Raw genomic sequence first — 7,379 nt, 5'->3', positions numbered from 1 at the left:
ATAATTTCCCTTTCAGATGGTTCATTGTTCACATATGGAAATGCAACATATTTTGGTATGTTGCCTTTGTATCCTGCTACTTAGCTGAATTCATTGATTAGTTCTAATTTTTTTGTGTGTGGACTCTTTAGGGTTTTCCACATACAAGCTCATACCATCTGCAGAGATAATTTTACTTCTTCCTTTCTAATTTGTATGCCTTTTCTTTTTCTTGCCCAATTGCTCTGGCTAGAACTTCAAGAATTATGTTGAATAGAAGTGGTGAAAGCAAGAATCCTTCTTTTCTTCCTAATCTTTGAGGAAAAGCTTTCAGTCTTTCCATACCACGGAGTATGATGTTTGCCATGGGCTTTCAAATATAGCTATTATATTGAGGTAATTTCCTTCTATTCCTAGTTTGTTGAATGTTTTTATCATGAAGGCTGTTGAATTTTCTCAAAGGCTTTTTCTGCATCAATTGAGATGGTCATGTGGTTTTTTTCTTTCACTATATTGATACGGCATATTACATTGATTGATTTTTATATATTGAAACATCCTTGCATTCCAGGAATAAATCCCAGTTGGTCATGGTGTATAATCTTTTCAATATGCTGCTGAATCCTGTCTGCTAGTATTTTGTTGAGGATTTTTCCACCAATGTTCATAAAGGATATTGGTTTGTATTTTTTTCTTGTAGTGTCTTTGTCTGGCTTTGGTATCAGGGTAAAACTGGCCTCAGAATGAGTTAGGAAATGCTCCCTACTCTTTAGTTTTTTAGAAAAGTTTGAGGATTTGGTATTAGTTCTTCTTTAATTTTTTTTAAATATATATTTATTTATTTGGCTGTGCCGGGTCTTAGGTGCAGCATGCAGGATCTTCGTTGCAGCATGTGGGCTCCTTTAGTAGCAGCATGCAGGATCTAGTTCTGCAACCAGGGACCAAACCCAGGCCCTCTGCAACGGGAGTGTGGAGTCTTAGCCACTGGACCACCAGGGAAGTCCCTCTTCTTTAAATTTTTGGTAGGCAGTCCAGTGGTTAAGATTTCACATTCCCAATGCAGGGGTCATGGGTTCGATCCCTCGTTGAGGAACTAAGATCCCACATGCTGCACGACATGGCCACAAAAAAAAATAATAAAATAAAATACAAAAAAAATTTTTTTGGTAGAATTCACCAGTGAAGCCATCAGGCCCAGGACTTTTTTTTTTAACATTTACTTTTTTTAAAAAATTTATTTTCTTAATTTTTTGGGCTGTGTCGGGTCTTAGTTGCAGCATGTGGGATCTTCGTTGAGGCATGCGGAATCTTTCGTTGTGACGCATGGGCTTCTCTCTAGTTGTGGTGTGCAGGTTTTCTCTCTCTAGTCATTGCACACAGGCTCCGGGGCTCATGGGCTCTGTGGTTTGTGGCACGCAGGTTCTCTCATTGATGTGCGCAAGCTCAGTAGTTGTAGCGCACGGGCTTAGTTTCTCCGTGGCATGTTGGATCTTAGTTCCCCTACCAGGGATTGAACCGGCATCCTCTGCATTGGAAGGTGAATTCTTTACCACTGGATCACCAGGGAAGTCCCCAGGATTTTTCTTTGTTGAAAGATTTTTCAATACTGATTCAATCTCCTTACTAACTGTAGGTCTACTCAGATTTTCTATTTCTTTGTGATCTAGTCTTGGTAGGTTTTCTGTTTCTAAGAATTTGTCCATTCATCTAGGTTGTACAAAATTTTCTTTGTTGCATATAATTGTTCATAGTATTCCCTTATAATCTTTTTTATTTCTGTAGAATCAGTAGTAATATTCTCACTTTGATTTCTGATTTTAGCAATTTGAGACTTCTTTTTCTTAGTCCATCTAGCTAAAGGTTTGTCAATTTTGTTGATCTTTTTGAAGAACCAACTTTTGGTTTCACTGGTGTTCTGTATTGTTTTCTATTCTCTATTTCATGTATCTTTGTTCTAATCTTTATTTCCTTTATTCTGCTAGCTTTGGGTTTAGTTTGTTTTTCTTTTCCTAGTTCCTTAAGTTATAAAGTTACATAGTTAACCTGAGATCCTTATTTTTTAATAATAAATATTTATAGCTATAATTTTCCCACTTAGTACAGTTTTTGCTGTGCCGCGTGTTGGTATGTTGTGTTTTTGTTTTAATTCATCTCATAGCATTTTCTAATTTCTTGTGATTTCTTCTTTGATCCGTTGGTTGTTTATAAGTGTGTTAATTTCCACGATTTTTTGAATTTTCTAGTTTCTCTTTTTTGTTTGTTTGTTTTTTGTTTTGCAGTACGCGGGTCTCTCACCGCTGTGGCCTCTCCCGTCGCGGAGCACAGACTCTGGAAGCGCAGGCTCAGCGGCCATGGCTCACGGGCCCAGCCGCTCCGCGGCATGCGGGATCCTCCCGGACCGGGGCACGAACCCGCGTCCCCTGCATCGGCAGGCGGACTCTCAACCACTGCGCCACCAGGGAAGCCCCCAGTTTCCCTTTTGTTATTGATTTCTAACTTCATCCCGATGTGGTCAAAGAAGAGACTTCGTATATCTATCTTTTAAATGTTATTGAGATTTAATTTGTGGCCTAACATATGATCTATCCTGGAAAATGTCCCACGGGTACTTAAGAAGAATGTGTATTCTGTTATTGTTGTTGGGTAGAGTGTTTTGTATATGTCTATAAATCTACTTGGCTCGTTGTGTTGTTTAAGTCCTCTGTTTCCTTACTAATCTTCCATCTGGTGGTTCTATCCGTTACCGTGAGTGGGTTTTTGAAGTCTCCAATTATTATTATAGAATTGTCTATTTCTCCCTGAAGTTCTATCAGTTTTTGCTTTATATATTTTGACAGTCTATCACTAGGCACATAAATATTTATCATTATTATGTCTTCTTTCTGCATTGAACTTTTTATTAATATATAATGTCCTTCTTTGTCCCCTGTAAACTTTGATATAGTCAATTGATAGTATAGCCACGCCTGCTCTCTTTTGGTTACTATTTGCATGGAATACCGTTTACCATCCTTTCACTTTCAACCTGTTTGTGTCTTTGGATCTCAAGTGAGTCTCCTGTAGACAACATAGAGTTGGATCATGTATTTTTTTTAACATCTTTATTGGAGTATAATTGCTTTACAGTGGTGTGTTAGTTTCTGCTTTATAACAAAGTGAATCAGCCACACATATACATACATCCCCATATCTCCTCCCTCTTGCATCTCCCTCCCACCCTCCCTTATCCCACCCCTCTAGGTGGTCACTAAGCACCCAGCTGATCTCCCTGTGCTACGCAGCTGCTTCCGACTAGCTATCGGTTTTACATTTGGTAGTGTATATATGTCCATGCCACTCTCACTTTGTCCCAGCTTACCCTTCCCCCTCCCCGTGTCCTCAAGTCCATTCTCTAGTAGGTCTGTGTCTTTATTCCTGTCCTGCCCCTAGGTTCTTCATGACCATTTTTTTTTTTAGATTCCATATATATGTGTTAGCATACGGTATTTGTTTTTCTCTTCTGACTTACTTCACTCTGTATGACAGACTCTAAGTCCATCCACACCTCACTACAGATAACTCAATTTCATTTCTTTTTATGGCTGAGTAATATTCCATTGTATATATGTGCCACATCTTCTTTATCCATTCATCTGTTGAGGGACACTTAGGTTGCTTCCATGTCCTGGCTATTGTAAATAGTGCTGCAATGAACATTGTGGTACATGACTCTTTTTGAATTATGGTTTTCTCAGGGTATATGCCCAGTAATGGGATTGCTGGGTCGTATGGTAGTTCTATTTTTAGTTTTTTAAGGAACCTCCATACTGTTCTCCATAGTGGCTGTACCAATTTACATTCTCACCAACAGTGCAAGAGGGCTCCCTTTTCTCCACAGCCTCTCCAGCATTTATTGTCTGTAGATTTTTTGATGATGGCCGTTCTGACTGTTGTGAGATGATATCTCATTGTAGTTTTGATTTGCATTTCTCTAATGATTAGTGATGTTGAGCATCCTTTCATGTGTTTGTTGGCAATCTGTATCTCTTCTTTGGAGAAATATCTATTTAGGTCTTCTTCCCATTTTTGGATTGGGTTGTTTGTTTTTTTGATATTGAGCTGCATGAGCTGCTTGTAAATTTTGGAGATTAATCCTGTCAGTTGCTTCATTTGCAAATATTTTCTCCCATTCTGAGGGTTGTCTTTTTGTCTTGCTTATGGTTTCCTTTGCTGTGCAAAAGCTTTTAAGTTTCATTAGGTCCCATTTGTTTATTTTTGTTTTTATTTCCATTTCTCTAGGAGGTGGGTCAAAAAGGATCTTGCTGTGATTTATGTCACAGAGTGTTCTGCCTATGTTTTCCTCTAGGATCATGTGCTTTTATCCATTCTGTCAATCTCTGTCTTTTGATTGGAGAGCTTGATTTAATTACATTTGAAATAATTCCTGATAAGGAGGGTCTTATTTCTGTCATTATGCTATTCGTTTTCTGTACACCTCATAGCTTTTTGTCCCAAATTTCCTGCATTATTGTCTTTTGTGTTTAGTTGATTTTCTATAGTGAAATGTTTAAATTCCTTTCTCTTTTCCGTTTGTGTATTTTCTATAACTATTTCCTTTGTGGTAATCATGGGGATTACATTTAGCATCCTAAAGTTGTAACACTCTAAGTTGAATTTATACCAGTTTAACTTCAATGACATACTAAAACTCTGCTCCTTTACATCTCCATCCCCACTCCTTTCAGTTGTTGATGACACAAAATTATAAACTAATAATTTTAAAAAATTAAAAAAATTTAAACTAATGTTTAGTTTAAAAGCCAAAAAAAAAACCTAATAATTCTTTTAAATGCATTAGTCCCTCAAATTATGTAGAAAGCAAGATATGGAGTTAACAAACCATAGTTACAGTAATACTAGCATTTACACTAATAACTGCTCTTTTTTCCCTTAAACGTATTAGTCTCTTAAATTATGTAGAAAACAAAAAGTGCATTTACAAACCATTGTTACAATAATACTAGCTTTTATAATTACCCATGCATTTACCTTTATTGAGATCTTTATTCCTCCATGTGTCTTTGAGTTACTGTCTAGTATCATTTCGTTTCACCTTGCAGGACTCCCTTAATCATTTCTTACAGGGCAGGTCTGGTGCTTATAAATTCTCAGCTTTTGTTTATCTGGGAATATATTAATTTCTCCCTCACTTTTGAAGGACAGTTTTGTCATATATAGAATTCCTGGTTGACAGTTTTACTCTTCTAGCAATTTGCATATACCGCCCACTGTCTTCTGACCTTAAAATTTTCTGATGAGAAATTATCTTCTGATAATCTTATTGAGGATTCCTTTATATGACTATTTGTCTCTCTCTTACTGCTTTCAAGATTTTCTCTTTGAGAACAAACGTATGGACACCAAAGGGGGGAAAGCAGTGGGGTGGTGGTGGTGGTGGTGTGATGAATTGGGAGATTGGGATTGACATGTATACACTGATGTGTATAAAATGGATGACTAATAAGAACCTGCTGTATAAAAAAATAAAATTTAAAAAAAAAGATTTTCTCTTTGCATTTGTCTCTTTAAAGTTTGATTAAATGAGTCTCAGTGTGGGGCTCTTTGAGCTCATCTTATTTGGAGTTGGTTGAGATTCTTGGATGTTTATATTCATGTATTTAATCAAATTTGGGGAGTTTTCAGCCATTATTTCTTCAAATATTCTCTCTCCCCCTTTTTCTCTCTCTTCTCCTTCTAGGACTCCCACTATGCATATGTTGGTCTGCTTGGTGGTGTCCTATAGGTCCCTTAGGCTCTGTTCACTTTTCTTCAGTCTTTTTTCTTTCTGTTCCTCAGACTTGATAATTTCATTGCCCTAGCTTCAAGTTTCCAGATTCCTTCTTCTGCCTGCTCAAATCTGCCTTTGACTCCCTTTAGTGAATTTTTCATTTCAGATATTGTACTTTTCAGCTCCAGAATTTCTTTTTGGTTTCTTTTTAAGTTTTCTATCTCTTTACTGATATATCACTTTTTTTTACACATGATTTTCATGACTTTCTCTACATCTTCCTTTAGTTCTCTGAGCATCTTCAAAAGTTGTTTTAAAGTCTTTGTCTAGTATATCTGCCATCAGGTATTTTTCAGTGAAAATTTCTGTTGATTTATTTCTTTCCTTTGAATGGGTCATCTTTTAAATTTTTTTTTGTATGCTTTGTGATTTTTTTGTTGAACTGGACATTTGAATCTAATAATGTTATAACCCTGGAAATCACTTTTTAGCAGGGTCTATAACCCCCCTGCTCAACCTCCAGCCTTCTATCACCCTCCCCACAACTTACTTTGCTCAACCACACTGACCTTTTGCTGCTCCAGTGTGGCGCTTCCTGTGGGGTCTTTGCAGTTGCTTTTCTCCTTGCTGGAATGCTCATCCACCAGAGTCACAAAAACTGGCAACTTCTTTTCATTCCAGTAGAAGCTCAAAGGTCACTTCTTCAGAGCAGCCTTCCCTTGAATATCTTTTCTAATGTTAAGTGTCCCCCGGTGGAATCGTTATCACTAACTTATTTATCTTCTTTATAGCACTTATTACTACTAAAACTATCTATTTATTCATTTAATGGCTGTAGACTCAAGGAGAGGAGGATTTCTGCTTTGTTCACTATTTCTCCAGCACCTAGAGTGGTGCCTGGCACAGAGAAGTCATTCAAAAAACATTTGTTGAATATGGGACTGAATGCAGTAGGCCACTTGAGGAGGCTGTTGCAGTGGCCCGAGAGTTACTAGTGGTCAGAGGAGGGTAGCAGCAGCAGAGACACAAAGAAGTGGGTTATAAGGGACGTGTTTTGGAGGTTGAAACAAAGAAGTCTTTTTTCTTTTCCAATTTTTTTTTATTGAAGTACAGTTGATTTACAATGTTGTGGCAATCTCTGCTGTACAGCAAAGTGACTCAGTTATACGCACACAGACATATATCTATACATATATATACATACATATAGTTTGCATGTATATATACATACACACCCACACACACACACACATATATAGTTCACATCTACCAACCTGAAACTCCCAGTCCATCCCTCTCTCTTGGCAACCACAAGTCTGTTCTCTACGTCTATGAGTCTGTTTCTGTTTTGTAGATAGGTTCATTTGTGTCATATTTTAGATTCCACATATAAGTGATATCATACGGTATTTGTCTTTTTTTTTTTTTTGGCTGCACTGGGTCTTTAATGCTACACACGGGCTTTCTCTTCATGGCGAGTGGGGGCTACTCTTCGTTGCGGTGAGCAGGCTTCTCATTGTGGTGCCTTCTCGTTGTGGAGCACAGGCTCTAGGCACCAGGCTTCAGTAGGTGCAGAATGCGGGCTCAGGAGTTGTGGCACGTGGGCCCTAGAGCACGCGGTCTTCAGTAGTTG

This window comes from Phocoena phocoena, chromosome 19 (genome assembly GCF_963924675.1).
Source record: "Phocoena phocoena chromosome 19, mPhoPho1.1, whole genome shotgun sequence".
Lineage (NCBI taxonomy): Eukaryota > Metazoa > Chordata > Mammalia > Artiodactyla > Phocoenidae > Phocoena > Phocoena phocoena.
Note: the sequence above shows the minus strand (reverse complement) of the source record.